Consider the following 21538-nt stretch of genomic DNA (forward strand, 5'->3'; position numbering starts at 1 on the left):
GGAGATTAAATAATACACTATTATATGATGAATGGATAACAGAAGACATCAGGAGGGAAATAAAAAAATTCTTAGACGTAAACGAGAACAAAGACACATCATATCAAAACCTCTGGGACACTATGAAAGTAGTACTTACAGGAAGATTTATTTCATGGGGCGCATTCAACAAAAGAAGTAGAAATCAGCAAATAAACGACATAACACTACAGCTCAAAGCCCTAGAAAAAGAAGAGCAGACCAACACCAAAAGTGGCCTTACTAGGAGATGATCAAATTTATAATGTAGTTGTTACTGCACATGCATTTGTTATAATTTTCTTCAGTAGAAGGCAGGAAATAGTTAAGATCAGAGATGAAATCAAGGAAATTGAAACAAAAGAAAAAATCAGAAAAATTGGAAAAGAAGAACTCAAACTATCCCTGTTCGCTGATGACATGATTATATATTTAGAGAAACCTGGAAATTCCACCAGAAAACTCTTAGAACTCATAAGTGAATTCAGTAAAGTAGCAGGTTACAAGTTCAATGCTTATAAATCCAATGCATTTTTATATATAAGTGATGAATCTTCAGAAAGAGAAATTAGGAAAACTACCCCATTCAAAATAGCATCAAAAAAACTAAAATACTTGGGAATCAATCTCAAAAAAGAGGTGAAAGACCTCTACAATGAGAACTACAGAACACTAAAGAAAGAAGTTGAAGAAAACCTTAGAAGATGGAAAGATCTTCCATGTTCTTGGATAGGCAGAATTAATATTGTCAAAATGGCCATACTACCAAAAGTGCTATATAGATTCAATGCAATTCCAATTAAAATCCCAATGACGTACCTTACAGAAATAGAGCAAGCAATTATGAAATTCATCTGGAAGAATAAGAAACCCAGAATAGCTAAAGCAATCCTCAGTAGAAAGAGCAAAGCAGGGCGTATCGCAATACCAGATCTTCAACTCTATTACAAAGCAATAGTAACAAAAACAGCATGGTATTGGTACCAAAATAGACAGGTAGATCAATGGTACAGAATAGAGGACATGGACACAAACCCAAAAAAATACAATTTTCTCATACTAGACAAAGGTGCCAAAAATATGCAATGGAGAAAAGATAGCCTCTTCAACAAATGGTGCTGGGAAAACTGGAAAACCATATGCAACAGAATGAAACTAAACCCATATCTCTCACCCTGCACAAAACTCAACTCACAATGGATCAAGGACCTCAGAATCAGACCAGAGAACCTGCATCTTATAGAAGAAAAAGTAGGTCCAAACCTTCAACTTGTTGACTTAGGATCAAACTTCCTTAACAGGACTCCCATAGCACAAGAAATAAAAGCAAGAATCAACAACTAGGATAGATTCAAACTAAAAAGCTTTCTCTCAGCAAAGGAAAGTATCAGTAATGTGAAGAGAGAGCCTACAGAGTGGGAGAAAATCTTTGCCAATCATACTTCAGAGACAGCACTAATTTCCAGAATCTATAAAGAACTCAAAATACTCTAAACCAGGAATACAAATAATCCAATCAACAAATGGGCTAAGGAAATGAACAGACACTTCACAGAAGAAGATGTGCAAGCAATCAACAGATATATGAAAAAATGTTCAACATCTCTAGTAATAAGCAAATCAAAACTACCCTAAGATTTCATCTCACCCTAATTAGAATGGTGATTATCAAGAGCACAAGCAACATCAGGTGTTGGCGAGGATGTGGGGAAGAAGGTACACTCATATATTGCTGGTGGGGTTGCAAATTAGTGCAGCCACTCTGGAAAGCAGTATGGAGATTCCTCAGAAAGCTTGGAATGGAACCACCATTTGACCCAGCTATCCCACTCCTTGGCCTATACCCAAAGGACTTAAAATCAGCATACTACAGAGATACAGCCACATCAATGTTCATTGCTGTTCATGTCACCATAGCCAGATTGTGGAACCAACCTAGATGCTCTTCAGTTGATGAATGGATAAAGAAACTGTGGTATATATACACAATGGAATATTACTCTGCCATGAAGAATGATAAAATTATGGCATTTGCAGGCAAATGGATGAAATTGGAGAATATCATGCCAAGTTAGATAAGCCAATCTCAAAAAACTAAAGGACAAATGATCTCGCTGATAAGCAGATGAGGACATATAATGGGGGGTGGGAGGGTTTAGCGTTAGGTTTACAGTTAGGTTTAGGGTTAGGGATAAGGAGGGTGGTAAGAATGGAGGTAGGAAGGACTGTATAGAGGGAAAAGAGGGGTGAGATGGGTGGGGGGAAGGGAAAAACATAACAGAATGAATGAAACAACATTGCCCTATGTAAATTTATGATTACACAAATGGTATGCCTGGACTCCATGTACAAATAGAGAAACAGCATGTATCCCATTTGTTTACAATAATAAAAAAAAGAATATCAATCCCAAACAACCTTTGTTGGTCCCACTCAATACCTCCAATCCATTAATAGGGACTTGTCTGAGACACAGATTCTAGAAACACTTGTTAGATATAGTAATAAAGAATTAAAATTGCACTTGTTTATTTATTTTTCAACCAGCTTGATAATTAGGCTTACAGTCTGGTGAGAGAGAAGGTATTTGTGAAATAAAGTATGTCGTGTGTGTGTATAGTCATGTTTGCATGTGTGTATGTGTGTAAAATGGCTACTGCTTGAAGCCACTCCTCAGTTTGGCACTTTCTCTTTAATGTAAACAGAGATCTTTGAAGATCCATGGGTTTTGTTGGTAAATTTGTTACAAGAACTGTAACCACCTAGACCACATCTTGAGATGCTTCCTTACAGTCCCTGGCCACAGATAACCTCTGTCCTCACACTAGTCCAGTGGGTGGGGTAGGCTGAGAGTGTGAGAAGAGTTGGTTTGTTCAACTCCAGTAGTGTTACTCCTCTTGGCCAAAAAATTGAACTCCTAGGATTTCTACCAGATGGGTCACAGGAAAAAACTCAGGGATAATCCATGCCAAATTTGTGTTATGCATGCTATATGCAATTGACAGATGTCTCTAAATTCTAAGTCCACGTGATGATATGGTCACTGATGTCTACAATCCATTTCCTGTCTATGTCACATTCTGGACCCGCATGCAATTTGCCTTTTATTCAAAGAAAAATGCTACATATATAGTCACAGGTAGGTTTTTACTTTTGGCATTGCTCAATACAAGGACCCTTCATCACTCTTCATTAAAAATAATATTTTAAAGTATTATGTTATATACCTAGATACCAACTGATAGGAAATCACATATTTCTCAGAAGTTCTTTGAATTGTGTTTGTTGTAAGGTAGTGGATTTGTTGTGGTCTCTCTGATGTACTCATATCACTATCCCACTAATTTAGTAAGCTTATTTAAAAAATGACAGTAGATTGCTCTGGCATTACTTCTGTCAAAAGCCCTCAATCAATTCTAATGATGACTGGTACTTCTATTAGAAGCTCAAAGCCAAATCTTTGATAATCATATTGGACACTAATCAATTGGTCAACAGTCTTCAGAAATTGAGCTCAGTTTCAAGGACTCCGGTCAAATTTCTCAGTTTCCTAGGATGTATTAAAAATATTTACAAATTATAGCATTTATACCTTTTGGAGAAACTTGAAAAAAATCAAGTCAATTTCAATTTTGTGAAATTATTCTCACCAAAATATAAACATTCTCATCTGTGTCTTAAAGTAATATTCCCCTATAGCTCTTTGAAAGATTCCTTCTCTTGCTTAGAAAGATAGACTTTCCTTGATTCTTAGGTTTTTGTTAAATTGAAATAAACCTGATAGTTCTTTGGTTTATGCTTCTGATTGAGAATATCATCACTGTGCTCAGAATTTTCTTTTAGTGGGCAATATTTTCTTTAACAATTAGTGGGTTGAATAAGATGGCTTTGTGACTTGCTATATACCTCCCAAGGAATAGTACACTGGAAAGTAAAAATCCAGTTTTCAGAATGGCTTTTGAACATATTTTTCTTGAAAAGGAAGAATCAGTTATATAATGATATCTGGCATAACTTCTGACTTCTTTTGCAATATCATTCTTCACATGACTCAATTAAGAAACATAATTGCCTATATTTTGTTTCATTTCTTTTTTTCCACAGCATGCAGCATACTTACCAAGAGCTGCAATGTCAAAATGATCCAGGGACCAGGTTTTTGGGTAGGTTTCTACTCACCAAAATCTCCTGGCAGCTTTCCTTTCCATTTCGAGCACTGTAAGATGAAGGAGTAAAAACAAAGGAAGCACTTTACATTACCATTGAAGTCTTCTCTATTCTAAGTGAATTTGTACTTCAGTGAATTCTTTAAATTTTCTTAACTTTTCTTTTTTTTTGATTTTCTTTTAATTTTAATTAAAAATCATAAATTTACATAGGGCAATGTTGTTTGATTCATTTTGTTATTTTTTCCCTTCCCCCGTCCCCTCCCACACCTCTTTTCCCTCTATACAGTCCTTTCTTCCTCATTCTTACCACCCTCCTTATCCCTAACCCTAAACCTAACCCTAACACTAGCACTAACCCCTCCTACCCCCCCTTATATGTCCTCATTCGCTTATCAGCGAGATCATTCATCCTTTGTTTTTTTGAGATTGGCTTATCTCACTTAGCATGATATTCTCCAATTTCATCCATTTGCCTGCAAATGCCATAATTTTATCATTCCTCATGGCGGAGTAATATTCCATTGTAAATATATGCCACAGTTTCTTTATCCATTCATCAACTGAAGGGCATCTGGGTTGGTTCCACAATCTGGCTATAGTGAATTGAGCAGCTATGAACATTGATGTGGCTGTATCTCTGTAGTATGCTGATTTTAAGTCCTTTGGGTATAGGTCAAGGAGTGGGATACCTGGGTCAAATGGTGGGTCCATTCCAAGCTTTCTGAGGAATCTCCACACTGCTTTCCAGAGTGGCTGCACTAATTTGCAACCCCACCACCAATGTATGAGTGTACCTTTTTCCCCACATCCTTGCCAACACCCATTGTTGCTTGTGTTCTTGATAATTGCCATTCTAATTGGGGTGAGATGAAATCTTAGGGTAGTTTTGATTTGCATTTCTCTTATTACTAGAGATGTTGAACATTTTTTCATATATCTGTTGATTGCTTGTACATCTTCTTCTGTGAAGTGTCTGTTCATTTCCTTAGCCCATTTGTTGATTGGATTATTTGTATTCTTGGTGCAGAGTTTTTTGAGTTCTTTATAGATTCGGGATATTAGCGCTCTATCTGAAGTATGATTGGCAAAGATTCTCCCGCTCTGTAGGCTCTCTCTTCACATTGCTGATATTTTCCTTTGCTGAGAGAAAGCTTTTTAGTTTGAATCTATCCCAGTTGTTGATTCTTGCTTTTATTTCTTGTGCTATGGGAGTCCTGTTAAGGAAGTCTGTTCCTAAACCAACAAGTTGAAGGTTTGGGCCTACTTTTTCTTCTATAAGATGCAGGGTCTTTGGTCTGATTCCAAGGTCCTTGATCCATTGTGAGTTGAGTTTTGTGCAGGGTGAGAGATATGGGTTTAGTTTCATTCTGTTGCATATGGTTTTCCAGTTTTCCCAACACCATTTGTTGAAGAGGCTATCTTTTCTCCATTGCATATTTTTGGCCCCTTTGTCTAGTATGAGAAAATTGTATTTTTTTGGGTTTGTGTCCGTGTCCTCTATTCTGTACCATTGATCTGTCTATTTTGATACCAATACCATGCTGTTTTTGTTACTATTGCTTTGTAATAGAGTTGAAGATCTGGTATTGCGATACCCCCTGCTTCGCTCTTTCTACTGAGGATTGCTTTAGCTATTCTGGGTTTCTTATTCTTCCAGATGAATTTCATAATTGCTTGCTCTATTTCTGTAAGGTACGTCATTGGGATTTTAATTGGAATTGCATTGAATCTATATAGCACTTTTGGTAGTATGGCCATTTTGACAATATTAATTCTTCCTATCCATGAACATGGGAGATCTTTCCATCTTCTAAGGTTTTCTTTAATTTCTTTCTTTAGAGTTCTGTAGTTCTCATTGTAGAGGTCTTTCACCTCTTTTGTGAGATTGACTCCCAAGTATTTTATTTCTTTTGATGCTATTGTGAATGGGGTAGTTTTCCTAATTTCTCTTTCTGAAGATTCATCACTTATGTATAAAAATGCATTGGATTTATGAGCATTGAACTTGTAACCTGGTACTTTACTGAATTCACTTATGAGTTCTAAGAGTTTTCTGGTGGAATTTCCAGGTTCCTCTAAATATATAATCATGTCATCAGCGAACAGGGATAGTTTGAGTTCCTATTTTCCAATTCATATCCCTTTAATTTCTTTGGTTTGTCTAATTGCTCTGGCTAGAGTCTCAAGAACAATATTGAATAGAAGTGGTGAAAGAGGGCATCCCTGCCTTGTTCCAGTTTTTAGGGGGAATGCTTTCAGTTTTTCACCATTTAGAATGATATTGGCCATGGGCTTAGCATAGATGGCCTTCACAATGTTAAGGAATGATCCCACTACCCTACCCTAATTTTTTCTAGTGTTTTGAGCATGAAGGGGTGCTGTATTTTATCGAATGCTTTTTCTGCATCTATTGAAATAATCATGTGATTCTTAAATTTTAGTCTGTTGATATGGTGAATGACATTTATTGATTTCTGGATGTTGAACCAACCTTGCATCCCTGGGATAAAACCCACTTGATCGTGGTGCACTATCTTTTTAATATATTTTTGTATGCGATTTGCTAAAATTTTGTTGAGAATTTTTGCGTTGATGTTCATTAAGGATATTGGTCTGAAATTTTCTTTCCTCGATGTATTTCTGTCTGGTTTAGTTATCAGGGTGATATTGGCTTCATAGAATGAGTTTGGGAGGGTTCCTTCCTCTTCTATTTTATGGAATACTTCGAGAAGTATTGGAATGAGCTCTTCTTTAAAGGTTTTGTAGAACTTGGCTGAGAACCCATCTCGCCCTGGGCTTTTCTTTGTTGGTAGGCTTTTGATGACCTCTTCTATTTCATTGCTTGAAATTGATTTATTTAAGTTGTGTGTCTTCCTCATTCAGTTCAGGTAATTCATATGTCTCTAGAAACTTGTTGATGTCTTCGAGGTTTTCTGTTTTGTTGGAGTATAGATTTTCAAAATAGCTTCTAATTATGTTTTGTATTTCACTCGTTTCTGTTGTGATATTTCCTTGTTCATTCCGAATTTTAGTAATTTGAGTTTTCTCCCTTTTTCTCTTTATTAGCGTGGCTAAGGGTTTATCAATTTTGTTTATTTTTTCAAAGAACCAACTATTTATTTTGTTAATTTTTCCGATTGTTTCTTTTGTTTCAATTGCGTTGATTTCGGCTCTGATTTTAACTATTTCCTGCCTTCTACTACTTTTGGTGTTGGTCTGTTCTTCTTTTTCTAGGGCTTTGAGCTGTAGTGTTAATTCGTTTATTTGTTGATTTCTACTTCTTTTGTTGAATGCGCCCCATGAAATAAATCTTCCTCTCAGTACTGCTTTCATACTGTCCCAGAGATTTTGATATGTTGTGTCTTTGTTCTCATTTACTTCTAAGAATTTTTTAATTTCCCTCCTGATGTCTTCTGTTATCCATTCATCATATAATAGTGTATTATTTAATCTCCAGGTATTGGAGAAGTTTCTGTTTTTTATTCTGTCATTTATTTCTAATTTCAATCCATTATGATCTGATAGAATACATGGTAATATCTCTATCTTCTTGTATTTGCTAACAGTAGCTTGGTGGCATAAAACATGGGCTATTTTAGAGAAGGATCCATGTGCTGCTGAGAAGAAAGTGAATTCATTCTTTGTTGGATGGTATATCCTATATAAGTTGGTTAAGTCTAAATTGTTGATTGTGTTATTGAGATCTATGGTTTCTTTATTCAATTTTTGTTTGGATGATCTATCCAGCGGTGAGAGAGGTGTGTTAAAATCACCTAGTATTATTGTGTTGTGGTCTATTTGATTTCTGGAATTGAGAAGGATTTGTTTGACGTACATGGATGAGCCAATGTTCGGGGCATAGATATTTATGATTGTTATGTCTTGCTGATTTATGCTTCCCTTAAGCAGTATGTAATGTCCTTCTTTATCCCTTCTGACTAGTTTTGGCTTAAAGTCCACATTAACTGAAATGAGGATGGATACTCCAGCTTTTTTGCTGTGTCCGTGTGCATGGTATGTTTTTTCCCATCCTTTCACCTTTAGTCTATGGGTATCTCTTTCTATGAGATGGGTCTCTTGCAGGCAGCATATTGTTGGAATTTTCTTTTTAATCCAATCTGCCAGTCTGTGTCTTTTGATTGATGAGTTCAGGCCATTAACATTCACAGTTATTATTGTGATATGATTTGTATTCCTAGTCATTGGACTCATTTTTGTTTTTTGACATGATTTGGTTTCTCCTTTATTTGGCTATTCCTTTAGGCTAGTTCCTCCCATTGCTGATTTGCATCGTTGTTTTTCATCTCTTCCTCATGGAATATTTTGCTGAGAATGTTCTGTAATGCCGGCTTTCTTTTAGTAAATTCCTTTAGCTTTTGTTTATCATGGAAGGATCTTATTTCGTCGTCAAATCTGAAAGTAAGTTTTGCTGAGTATAAAATTCTTGGTTGGCATCCATTTTCTTTCAGGGCTTGGTAAATGTTGTTCCAGGCCCTTCTAGCTTTTAGGGTCTGGACTGAAAAATCTGCTGATATTCTTATTGGTTTCCCCCTGAATGTAATCTGATTCTTTTCTCTCGCGGCCTTTAAAATTCTGTCTTTATTTTGAATGTTAGTTATTTTCATAATAATGTGCCTTGGTGTAGGTCTGTTGTAATTTTGCATATTTGGAGTCCTATAAGCCTCTTGTACTTGGTTTTCCATTTCATTCTTGAGATTTGGGAAATTTTCTGATATTATTTCATTGAATAGATTGTTCATTTCTTTGGTTTGTTTCTCTAAGCGTTCCTCAATTCCAATTATTCTTAAATTTGGCCTTTTCATGATATCCCATAATTCTTGTAGATTCTGTTCATGATTTCTTACCATCTTCTCTGTTTGGTCAACCTTGTTTTCAAGATTAAATATTTTGTCCTCAATATCTGAGGTTCTGTCTTCCAGGTGATCTATCCTATTGTTTATGCTTTCTATGGCGTTTTTAACTTGGTTTATTGTTTCCTTCATTTCAAGGATTTCCATTTGGTTTTTTTTCAGTATCTCTAACTCTTTATTGAAATGCTCTTTTGCTTCCGTTATTTACTCTTTTAACTGTTGATTAGTGCATTCATTTAATGCCTGCAATTGTTCTTTCATCTCCTCGTTTGTTTCCCTGATTGTTTTAATTATGTACATTCTGAACTCCCTTTCGGACATTTCTTCTGCTGTGCTGTCATTGGGTTTTATTCATATAGTATCTAGGTTTGTTTCGGACATTTTCTTCCCTTGTTTTCTCATATTGGTCAGATGTCAATGGGACTCTGTGATATTGTAGATTTCCTCTATTGGCTTATAGTGACCCTGTAAATTTCCAGTGTATCACCTACCAGCCTTCAGTAGCCAGAAGTCTTGGATTAATTTGATAATGCATTGCTTCCAAAAAACGCTGCCCCTAGCCCGCTACTGGTTCCAGGGAGAGAGACCTGGAGAGGTCTCTTGTTGCACAGCCCTGGTTCCAGAGGCTGGTTGTAGGTCGGAGGTCTCCACTGGCTTGGGGACTTGTGGCTGGCTCTGTGTAGACAGGCTCTCACTGGGCGATTTGCCCCGAGAAGCTAGCCTAGAGAGGCGCTTCCCGCCGGAGTGGGGCTGGGCTGCTTGGGGAAGTCCCTGGCGCCCTGTGCTGGTCACTGAAGCAACCTGTGGGTGGGCTGGAGCTGGCAGCGGGGCGGGCTGGAGCTGGCTGGGGCAGGCCGGAGCTGGCCGTGCTGCTTCTGTGCAGAAGGGCTCTCACTGGGGGGCCTGTTCCTAGAGGCTGGAGGATCTGTCCCTGTGGGCGGAGCCCACTGCCAGACTGCACAGAGCTGCCTGGGGGAGATGCTATCTGCCCTGTCCTACTCTAATAAGCCACTCGAATCCTGGCCTGCCACCCAGCTGAGCTTCGCTGGGTGGGGGAGACTCACCCCGTGGTTCTATCTTAGTCTGAGTCTCTCAATGCCTCCCCTTCTTGAATCCTGAGTTCTGGGGTGACTGGAGATGCAGTCACCCTCTAGTCCGCCATCTTGGATCGCCCCGTGGAAAAAGCCTGCAGCTGGAGGGGGACATGCTGCCTGGAGAGGTCTCTGGCTGCCCAGTCCTGGTCCCAGAAGCTGCTTGCATGTCGAATATCTCCACTGGCTTGGGACTTGTGGCTGGCTCTGCGTCGAGAGGCTCTCACTGGGCTGTCTGCCCCGGGAAGCTAGCCTAGAGAGGCGCTTCCCACCGGAGGGGGCTAGGCTGCTTGGGGGAGTCCCTGGCGCCCTGTGCTGGTCTCTGAAGCAACCTGCGGGCGGGCTGGAGCTGGCAGCGGGGCGGGCCGGAGCTGGCCGCGCTGCTTCTGTGCAGAAGGGCTCTCACTGGGCTTCTTAACTTTTCTGAAGAAGCATTAGAGTTTAACACTCTTCTCTCAAAAACCTGGACCAAAAGTCCTTTTTAAGTTTTCTCCAATACAAAAGTCCTACATGCCTTTCTGTCTGTTTGGTTTCTTGGCCTCTGTGCTTCTTGTGATATTTGCTTTCACTATCAGAGGACTACAGGCAGATTGTGAAGACCTGGGGTGACAGAGAAAGTTAAAAAATTCTGCTGAGGAAGAAAAAGTGGGGAGATAAGACTTACCCAGGACAGAGATATTCCTTTAATCACACACTGTGAGCAAATTTCTTGGGGTATCCATGAGAAAAGTGTTTTAAGAAAAGGAAATTAAGATTTGAAGATGAGCTGGGCATACTGGCACATACCTGTAATGCCAGGTACTCAGGAGGCTGAGGCAGGAGGATGGTGAGTGAGTTCAAGGGCTTGGAAAACACAGTGGATCCTGTCTCAAAAAAAAAAAAAGGAAAAAAAGAAAGAAAGAAAAAGAAGAAGAGGAAAGAAAGAAAAAGCAAAAAGAAAAGAAAGTGTGAAACTGAGCCAGGACAGGGGATCCATAGCAAAGGGTTTTTTATCCAGTTACCAAGAAAGTATGCCAAAAGTCCTAGATTTTCAGTACAGAGAAAAGGAAATAGAAGTAGCCTGATGAAAGGAAAATGTAATTCAACTTGTCATACTTTTATTGAACATCTACTTTTTTATGAGTAGGTTAGAGAATAAGAACTAGGGAGGGTCACTTCCTTCATGTAACTTGCAACCTAGTTTGCATAACTGCCTGTTCTGTACTTCAGAAATCTGTAGAAGAACAACTAGTGCTTCAAAATGAGCCAAACTGAAAGAAATAAAGCTAGCTGTATTGTGTATTCCCACAATTCTCTCATACAAGAACAGCGGTGCTCAGTCAGGAGCAATATTGTTTCCAGGAGACAGTAGGCCATGTCTAAAGATAATTTTAGTTGACATAACTAGGAGAGGAGAGGCTTCTAGCAGCTGGTGGGTAAAGGCCAGGGATGCTCCTCAACATCTTGCTGTGCACAGGACTAACCCCACACAAATCCTGTTGTGAACCAGTATGTCAAGAGTGCCAAGGCTAAAAAAACTTGCACTAGAGTAAATGGCTTTGGACAAATTCAACAACTGATCAGGCTTGGCCACTGCTTCCTGTGTAGGTTGACCCATTATGGGGATGAGGGTCGCTGCTACAAGAGAAGTGAAGCAGGGGAATGCATGAGAAATTCCACCATTCCTCTGGCCATTGCAGTGGAAAGTTACCCAAGCTGCAACCAACAGCTCTGGGAGTGTTTTGTTTGGATAAATTTCATCAGAATGTACACTCAGGGAATACCTGCTCCTCTAAAATTAGTAGAAGCCAAACATCATCAGAAGATCAGAGGATAAATCTGGTGCAATGAATACCATGAAATTTATCCTAAACTAAACAGAAATGATTTGGGCATCATGTATGTCCCTGCCTACCTCACGCAGTGTGGCTAATTGAGAATGATTGTTATCTCCATCACAGGTGGACATTTGAAGGGCAAAATGGAGTTCTGAACTATAGTTGCTTATTAGCAAACAAACAAAAGCCACATGATCTTTGCGTGTATTTTAAGATGACTATATGAATTAATTTTCTCCAAAGCATTCATCATTAAAAACAAGTTAGGGGCTGGGGATATAGCTCAGTTGATAGAGTCCTTGTCTCACATGCACAAGGTCCTGGGTTCAATCCCCAGCACCACACACACACACACACACACACATACACACACACACACACGCACAAAGTTAAAGATGTGCCAGTGTGTGTTTTTTGTGAGTGTTTGTGCACATGTACACACTTGAGTAGTTTTAAAACTAAATTTCTTTCTCATCTATGAATTGGCAATGAGATAGATGTTGAATAGCTAGGACCTTATGACACTGAAGATTTGCTTACTTAGAGTTCTTCTTGCCCTTTTTCTTTTTTAATTTCCTCAGGATGCTGTACTTTTATTGTCAGGCCACCCAGAGTTGTCCTTGATCATGCAAGGTGTTGTGACATAGGCTTGCATTCTTAGGAGCACTACCCCCTGGCCAGGGAAGGGCTGGGAAAAGGTCAGGAGAGAGGAAGCACAGATGTTAGAGATCTGAGAGCTTGTGTGAAGCCCAAGGCAGCAGCTGTGGCCCTCCCCCACCTCTTCCTCTTTGGACAAAATCTTTATGTCTCAATGTTCCTATCAAAGGCATAAGAGAGCACAACAGATTACCCAAAGAGGAGTCAAATGATATTCCTTCCTTCCTTCTGTCAGGTGTGCTGGCAAGGGCCCAGCCAAGCTGGGTCTGTGGGCATCCTTCATTCAGCATTTGGCTCCTTAGCCCATCTCCTGAAGGAGCAGAGTGTTGGGAGTGGTTCTGAGTCAATGTTACTTTTACTGAGTATAAGGGGGTTGTTCCAAAAGTAATTATGATTCAGATGTTTCTTACTGACCTGCTCCCAAAATACACTCTTGGGCAGAAATAAATTAATTTTATAGGGTAAAATATATTTGGCTAATAAAATTACTCTGTGTATGTAATCTGTCAGATCAACAATGAGATGATGGTTTACAGACATCATAAAAAAGAATCTCAGGCCTGAAAGCCCATACATGTTATTTTAAGTTTGTGCTATTAACAAACTTAAAAAAATGGGAGATATATATAGATGAGGACTTTGGAGAAAATTGATTTTGTGACTTGGGAGAAATTTCCTTAAGTCAAGGCTGTTGAGGTTAAAGATCATGTATATGGTGAGACTGGAAGGGAACCAGTGCATGGTGTGAAAAGAAAGAGGCAAAAGCAAAGTAAGCTTAGAACATCTAACAGAAAAGAAGGACTGTGCATAATCAAAAACCAAATATGCATTGTTAGGGCTGTGTGCTATGAAGATAAATTCTACATTTGAAACAGTTTCTGGATTATGCATTGAATTCCCCCATAGGGAAGAACAATCCAACTACATTCTTGTAACTGTAATATGTACAAGCCAAAGGGCTAAAGGACTTTGCCACAACCCCTATTAGCATAGTTATTACTAGAATAAAAGCACATGTTTTAGGAAGTTACAGTGAAACGTGTCAGAATACATTTCTTTGCAGAAAATTACCACTTACATGTCCAAACCCTTGGTATGGATATGGTCAGTCTTTGGAGCCAAAATAAATAAATACCAGACAAGGGTCCACTAAAAGAATTCAAACAAATAGGGAAACTTAGCTACTTGAAGTTGACACAGGAAGTTGATGGTTTCACATTCACAAACCAAACAACTCTAGGAAATGAGAAGGTATCATATACTGAAGGCAGTCATGAAAAAACATTTGCAGAACACCTAGAAAAATCCCCAGTGCACAGTTTTGGTTTCCTTTAAAGCTGTCATCATAAACGCAGGAAATCTGGAAGTCTACTCTATGTCTGATGTTGTACATTACACTTCATGAGAATGTTGCATTTGGCAGGACTCGTGTTACTTTAACACAGAGGTCAACAAACCATGGCCTGGGAGCCAAATCCTGTCTGCTGCCTGCTTTTGTACACCCCATGAGCAGAGAGTGGGTTTTACTTTTGTAAATGATGAAAAAATAAGCAGGAAAATCATATTTCATGACACAGAAAGATGAATTCAAATTCTAATTCCTCATCTTTGAATAGTCTGTTTGGAACAAAGTCATGCCCAGTTGTTTCCATATTGTCTGTTGCTGCTTTGGATTCAAAGGGCAGAGTCAAATAGTTGTGATGGAGATTATACATACGTCCTGCAAAGATGAAAAATATTTACCATCTGGTCCTTTATGGACAAAGTTTGCCAACCCCTACTCTAAAGGACAAAGGCCAGCTTAATATGAGAGTAAAAGCTCAAACAACTACATGGAGAAAAAAAAAGAGGAGGAAGGCACTGTTCATTAGTCAATTGTCATCAATGGCACTTGAGCCTCTCCTGCACATCTGAACCCACTTGAATGCCATTCTGGCCACAGCTGAGGAGAGGGCGGCCCTCCCCATCATGACCTTGCCATCCTTCCTGCTGCTCCATCTGTGCTAAGCTCAGGTGTGGTTTGAAATCTGACATAAAGGTTGGAATTAATTCTTACTTTAGCCATTTAGGTTACCTAGGTTACATAAAAATAACTGAAATATTCATGTAAATGAAAAACAAATGCATATAGAGTTGGAGCAATCGGTTTTCAAAAGAAAGAGAAATGTTCTTTTTGATGGAGCCCCCCCACCCCATTGCTAATGAGTTTCCCGGTGCTAAGTGAAGGGAAGGAGGGAAGGAACTTTTGTGGGTCCCAGCAGGACCTCCAATCAGTCAACAGAGTAGAAACTTTTATTGATTGTAGGTCTTGGCAAAATTCAGGGTTGGTTGCCTGTTGTACTGCTATTTTGAAGTTCAGTGGATATTTTGGTAATAAACTCCTATCTAACTTTATAGTGGTAAGAGAATGATGACTCTCAGGGTTATACCCATGATAGTTTTGTGATTTTTCTGCATATTTTTCCCCTTGAACTCTGCGGAAAATTACTTTCAGAGCATCATAAACACCATCATTTGATGCAAACAGTTATATAGATCCTTGCTGCTCCAAGTGGAGTCTTTGGCCCTGCAGAAGTGGTACCATCTGGGGGCTTATTGAAATGCATAATTTCAGGCCCCCTGACCTATGGAATCAGAATCTGCATTTTATTATGATTCCCGGATTGTCTGAACATCTATTAATTTTTGAGAAGCACTAGTTCAAGAAAGCATACAAGTTTCAGGGTCTTGAGGATCCAGTTCCAGATCCACCTGATGCTAATTCACTGGTGACCATGGGCCAGTTTCTCACCATCTTTTTGCACTGGTTACCTTCTCCCTAATATTAGGCTAATTTTACTGACTTAATTCAGACTGCTCTAACAACAACACAACAGACAGGGCAGCTTAAGAAACAAGCATTTATTTCTCATACTTCTGGAAGCTGGAAGCCCAAGGTCAGGGTGCCAGCATGGTTGGGTTCCGGTGAGGACCCTCTTCTTGGTTGTAGATTGCCTCATCCAAGGTCACAAATCTACTTAGTTGCAAAAGGGAGATTTTTGCCCCAAAGTCATGTTTTTGCCTCTGCACTATGCTACCTCTGTAATACAATATAGAAGATGGCAACCAATGAAGTGATTGTCACACATGACAGTCTAAAATTCCCTTACATTCAAAACAAAAGTAGGACATGATTGGAATTTTTTAATATACAAAAAGGAAAGACAAAAGAATAGAAGTTCCCTAGAGATTAATGGCCCAATATCCCAGAGTGCACACACTAATGAACATGTTACCAAAATGGCAACCACTTGATTTTCCTTGTACTTTTGCTTCTCATAGTTAAGTGAGAAGCACTAACTGTTATATACAAGAGGTAATGAGATTTCCAGTTCTTTTGAGACTCATTCCATTCCTTTCTAAAATAAAGAGTTGAGGGCTGGGGCCATGGCTCAGTGGTAGAACCCGGCATGCAAGAGGCTCTGGTTCCATCCCTAGCACTGCAAGAAGAGGAAAAGGAAAGAAAGGGGAAAAAAAAACAGAAAAAATTGATGTTACAGCTGAAGGAAGGTAGAGTCTTAACTATAGAAAGAATACAGAGCTGACTATAATATTAGAATTCAGTTTTGAAATGTTGGAGAAATTGATATGTCTTGCACATTTTGCAGGGTCTACTTAGATCACTTTAGTGTTAGAATCTTAATACTTCCAAATAGTTCTAAATGAGTGATTTAAAATTTTGAGACTTCTTGAAAATCCTCATATTTTTTGGCTTTGAGCTAATGTTTGTATCTTATTTACTTTGTGCTGGGAATGGTTCTAAGAGCTTTTCAAATATTAACTCAAATATTAACACTCCCAATGATTTTTTGGCAGGTGGGATTATAATTCTAAATTATGATTTAGAGTAATAGAACTATTATTAGCTAAGGAGGCACAGAGACATTAAATAGCTTTCCTAAGATCACAGAAGTAGTACCTGGTAGAACTGGATTTCAGACAAGTAGTTTGTTCCACACTCCATGCTCTTAACTCTTACCCTAGAGAGCCTACTAGTAAACCTCCCAGGAATACTTTTTTAAAAAAACTTTGTTTTTAATAAAAACACATTTAAAATATGCTTAAATTAGAATCTGGAGACTGCATTGTTAAAACATTGGTGATTCCTTCCTAATAATAATAATGAGGAGAAAGAGGAGAAGGAGGAGGAGGAGGAGGAGGAGGAGGAGGAGGAGAAATTGTTGTTTTGAAAGTATGGGAATGAAATCATTCAATCCCACTTCTCTTTGGGACCAGGTACTGAACCCAAGTAATTCACATCCCCAGCCCTTTTCTCTTTTTTCTTTGAGACAGAGTCTCACTCAGTTTCTCAAGGCCTCACTAAGTTGCTGAGGCAGGCTTTGAATATGCAATCCTCCTCTCTCAGCCTCCTGAGTATGTTGGGATTACAGGAGTGCATCACCACATCCAGCTCAACCCACATTTTTAATACTGAGTGTCCTCATCTTACTGTGGGACCAGGTCCCAATAAACCATGATAAATTAAAATTAATGTAGCTGAAAATGCATTGAATGCACCTACCCTATTGAACATCATTGCTTTGCAACACAGTACATGATAGAGTACCAATGGTTTCTAGTGCCCAACATCATGAGACAGGATGACACCACATATCACTAGCTTGGGAAAAGATCCAAATTCAAAATTTGAAGGATGGTACCTAGTGAATTGAATGAGTATTGCTTTCACACCATTGCAAAGTTGAAAAACCCTCAATGGAATTATTCTTAATTGGGAACCATTTGTATTTTTCTATAGCAGTGATTATCCCTGGGAGTATGCTAGGGTGTGATTTTGCATCCTGGGGGACATTTGACGATGTCTAGTGACTTTTTTGATTGCAGTGATTTGGGGAGGAGGACATCACTGCTAGCATCCTGTAATGCACAGGATAGCCCTCACTAAAAGAATTATCTGGCCCCAAATATCAAAAGAGCTAAGGAGGAGAAATCCTGTTCTATAAGAATAAGAGTAGGTAGCATTTACCTACTAGTTAAGAACTAGTGCTAGTTAAGCAAATACACCTGGATCACAGTCTGAAAGAGAAAGTGCTGATGTTACAAGTAACAGACAACGGGACAAAGAAAAACATAAGGAATGTGTTGGAATGAAGATTTTATGTTGCTTAAATCACAAGGAAGGAACAAGTGCTAATTTATCCTTAACAGTAAGTCTAGGGCTGAGCCATCTAGACTGAAATGACCAACTTCACTAGCTCTTTGAGGCTACAGGGCAGAGGAAAGAGGGCCTAGGGCTTGGGTTTTGTTGGATTTGGCTGCTAACTCCCAGGCATCTTGTTTAAGTAGGGCTTGCCTTATTGCCTACCTTCTGCTCTGCTTTGAGACATTGTATTTTTTTTAACTCCTAAAGTGATCAATAGAAACTTTTGGAAAATTAGGTTTCAAGTTGAACAGAACTGTGAATTTTTCAATGCTGAAAATCTCTATGGCAGATAAAAAGCCCCAGCCAGATGTGATCAAAAGTAGGTGAACTTAGAAACATGTTTAGTCCTAGATTAGGACAGCGTATTCAGATTGCAGAAAGTGGTGGAATAATATAAAAGCTCTGATTTATCTGGAGCCATTAAAAGCTTTAAGGGAACAAAATATAGCATCTAGATAAAGAGCTAAATGATTACAAGATAGAGAATCACCATAATTCCAGGCAGGTTTATGAAAGCAAATGGATGAAAATATTATTAAATCCAGTGCTGATAAATGTTCAATTCATTTTTCAGGCTCTGAAAAGAAGAGGCTAAGCCAAAGAGTTTTAGAGTTGAAGCTGCAAATGGAATGTGGACAGTTAACCCACATGTGTGTTACTGTGATCTCTTGCACAGTTGTAGCTCTAAATATGACATCCTCTTAAGCAGAAGTTTAATTTTTTAGATGGAGATTTTGAGGTCCTAAATTTTCTCTGACTCTGAAAGTAGAGACAAGGGAATTTCTACATGGATCTCCCTGAAGCCAAGGTCATCTTTGAAATGTTCTTTCCCAAAGTTCAGTTTCAAAGCCAGTACAGTGCTGGAGTGTGGACTTTGGGGGAAAGTGAGAGTTTGCTCCAATAAAATTGGATTTGTGATTTCAGTGAAACTTTGAGTCCTCTTGGATTTAGTTGCTCTTTTGAGGGGTGAGATGCAAAATATTGGTGTAGAGATTGGGAGGATAAAGGAGTCACCATCCATTTTCCACATTGCCCCCTACTGCTGGAAGTTTGGGCCACTGTTCATTTCTCTTTTGCACACACAAAGTAACTTGTGCAAATAGGTTTTTGATGACACCGCTTCACATTCAAGTGGCATCACTGCTTGGAAAATAATTACTTCTTCATAAGCAAGGAACATGTCAAAACTATGATCTTGCACACCTTTCTGCTTTTTCCTGAGATTAGTTATGGATCCCTCTGAGAAAAAAAAAATGGTGGGATACTAAGACCCATGAGTCCTCTGCACCTAGGAATCAGAAAATGGTCTCACAAAACCATAGTAAATGGTTCAGATTTTTGCATTATGTAAATTCAGATTTACATAGTCTCCTTTTTTCACATTTTTATTGGTACATTACAGTTGTCCCTAATGATGAGAATTGTTGTTACATATTTGTATGTACATACAATATAACAATAGAATTTGGCCAGTATCACTCCCCAGCATACAGGCTCCTTTTAATTTGGTGAAAGTTTGAGTTCAAATTGAAGTGACATGCATTTAAATGAATCCATTCTACTAATAGAGATCTTTGAGAGTTCTTGGATTTTTTGGAAGGCCACATGAAGACCTTTCAGATAAACATATGGGGAATCCTACAAAAAGCTGCCAATGTGCTCTCCAGGCTAGGAAAGAGGTTAAGACTGCAGAATAATCTGAATTTTCCATGCCCCCAGCCTTTCAGGCCCAGGCTTTCCTGTAATGTCTAAATAAAATAGCTTAGGACTTAATCATGCATACTGTGGAAATCTTGTACCCATTCTTAGGTGGCTGAGAATGCCCCATGGGTAATTTCCCCCTTCCTGGAGGTTGCATGCCCTTCTTGCTCCCGACTCCAATTCATTCACACAGACCTTTATCCTAGCTTCTCATTTTCTCTGAGTCACAGAGTTCCTGAATTCTTGCCTTGAGGAAGAAGAGGAGAGGACAGGGTGTTATCACAAGTGAGTCACATGCTTTTGCTTCACCCCCTCCATTTCAAACCATGTTAGCAGTCCAGTTCTATAATGAGAGAGGGTTCTGTATAAGTCACACCTTTAACCATGTGAAGTCCGGGGTCAAAAGTTTTAAATCACAGGTTCTTTTTTTTTTTTTTTTTTTTTTTTGGTACAAGGGATTGAACCCAAGAGCACTTAACCACTGAGCCACATCCCCAGCCCTTTTTATATTTTTTTTTGAGACGGGGTCTCACTAAGTTGTTTAGGGCCTTGCTAGGTTGCTGAGGCTGGTCTCAAACTTGGAATCCTCTTGCCTCAGCCTCCCCAGTCGCTGAGATTATAGACATGCACCACTGCACATAACAGAATGGAAATTTCTTTAGTACAGGGATCTCAGTTGGGTCTAAATTTGTATCCTCAGCACCTTGAACATGACTGGCATATACATGTGCTCAAGCAATATGTATTGACTGACTGAATGAATGAATAAATAAGTGGCCAATGGATATGTTTAATGTTCATTTGTTTGACAATCATCGATTGAACTACTAGTATGTGCCAAGAACTGACACAATGTGGACCTTACAAAAATGAAACAGGCCTGTCACTCGTTCCTGATGAGCTTCTGGTTGAATAGGAAAGAAAAGACACATTCTTTAATTGCTTAAGTCAAAAGGAGAACTTGGAGCCATAGAAACCAGGAGCAGCTGGGGAGGCATCTCTGGGATCTTGTTGTGGGGCCACTGCAGCTTCTCTGCCTCCACTTCCGGTTGCAGCCAGCTTCCAGATGGGAGTACTCACCTGAGTTTACCAGCAGAAGTACAGACCCCAGGCTGCCTTCCTGCTGCCTCTTCCCTCTGGTGATTCTTGAGAATTCTGGGAACAGAAGAGGATATGATTTTCAGAATAATCCTGTGTGAGAAGGATAAGTTTGGACGTACCTCTGCTGAATGATTACAAATAGGACTCTTTCGGAAGCGTTCTCCATAGACAGTTCTTGGAGGCCCTCGACTCAAATTAGGCTTTTGTGCACCTCCTTATGTATATGTTGATCAAATTATCCTTTTTCTGTTGCCATGGGTTTTGGGTGGAATAGGAACACTTTTTTTTTTTTTAAATCAGTTGGGTGTCCTGAAAGACTATTATACAGCATCACTTGCAGGTGGACTAATACTTTTCACTGTATTTGTCCTCCAGTTCACAAGTTTATATGCCAAAAACAAATCAGTGACAGTAGAAAGAATGCTAATCACAGATAATCTTAGCAAAGAAACATGAGCATGAATTTACAAGCTGTGTTGGTGCTGTGACTGTCAAATTTCTAATTCCTGGCAAGAAATATAGTTTTTCATTCTATTCTTGCTGGGCTAATATGTGCTCTTGGAACATGGTATCTATTTCCAAATAGAATCCTTACTATATAGCAGCAGTACAGGAGCACTGATCTTCTATTTGTCTTTGGATGAATAACACTATGTATAGGAGAATATTCATTAATTGTGAACACAGCTACAGAGAGTGCAAATTTTCACTCAGGATACTTATGAAATCACTGCTCTTATGAGACCCATTTATATTTTTTTCCTTGTTTCTGTGGATCTTGGACACAGGTAAAAACCTACCAAATCCTTTATAACTTGCTTTGTTTCTATGCATATCTGGTAAGAGAGCTTTTGCTAGTATTTAAAAGAAATTAATCTGGATTAAAAATCAAGCCCAAATCATTGGGTGA

At 38.9% G+C, this 21538-nt stretch overlaps 1 long non-coding RNA gene and 1 pseudogene across 2 annotated transcripts in view; one reads left to right on the forward strand and one right to left on the reverse strand.

Moving 5' to 3' along the window:
- Window positions 1-19205: 19205 nt before the first annotated feature.
- Window positions 19206-21538, reverse strand: part of LOC306650882 — a 45013-nt gene continuing 42680 nt past the window's right edge. The window contains exons 2-3 of the long non-coding RNA XR_013761053.1: window positions 20608-20682; window positions 19206-19774 (exon numbers count right to left, since the gene is read on the reverse strand). This is a non-coding gene — a long non-coding RNA (uncharacterized lncRNA). The remainder of the gene's footprint in view (window positions 19775-20607; window positions 20683-21538) is intronic.
- On the forward strand, window positions 20738-21520 carry LOC306651160 (pecanex-like protein 4; annotated as a pseudogene). The gene has a single exon. The product of its transcript is annotated as a pecanex-like protein 4 (transcript).

This window comes from Sciurus vulgaris (genome assembly GCF_902686455.1).
Source record: "Sciurus vulgaris genome assembly, chromosome: X".
NCBI lineage: Eukaryota > Metazoa > Chordata > Mammalia > Rodentia > Sciuridae > Sciurus > Sciurus vulgaris.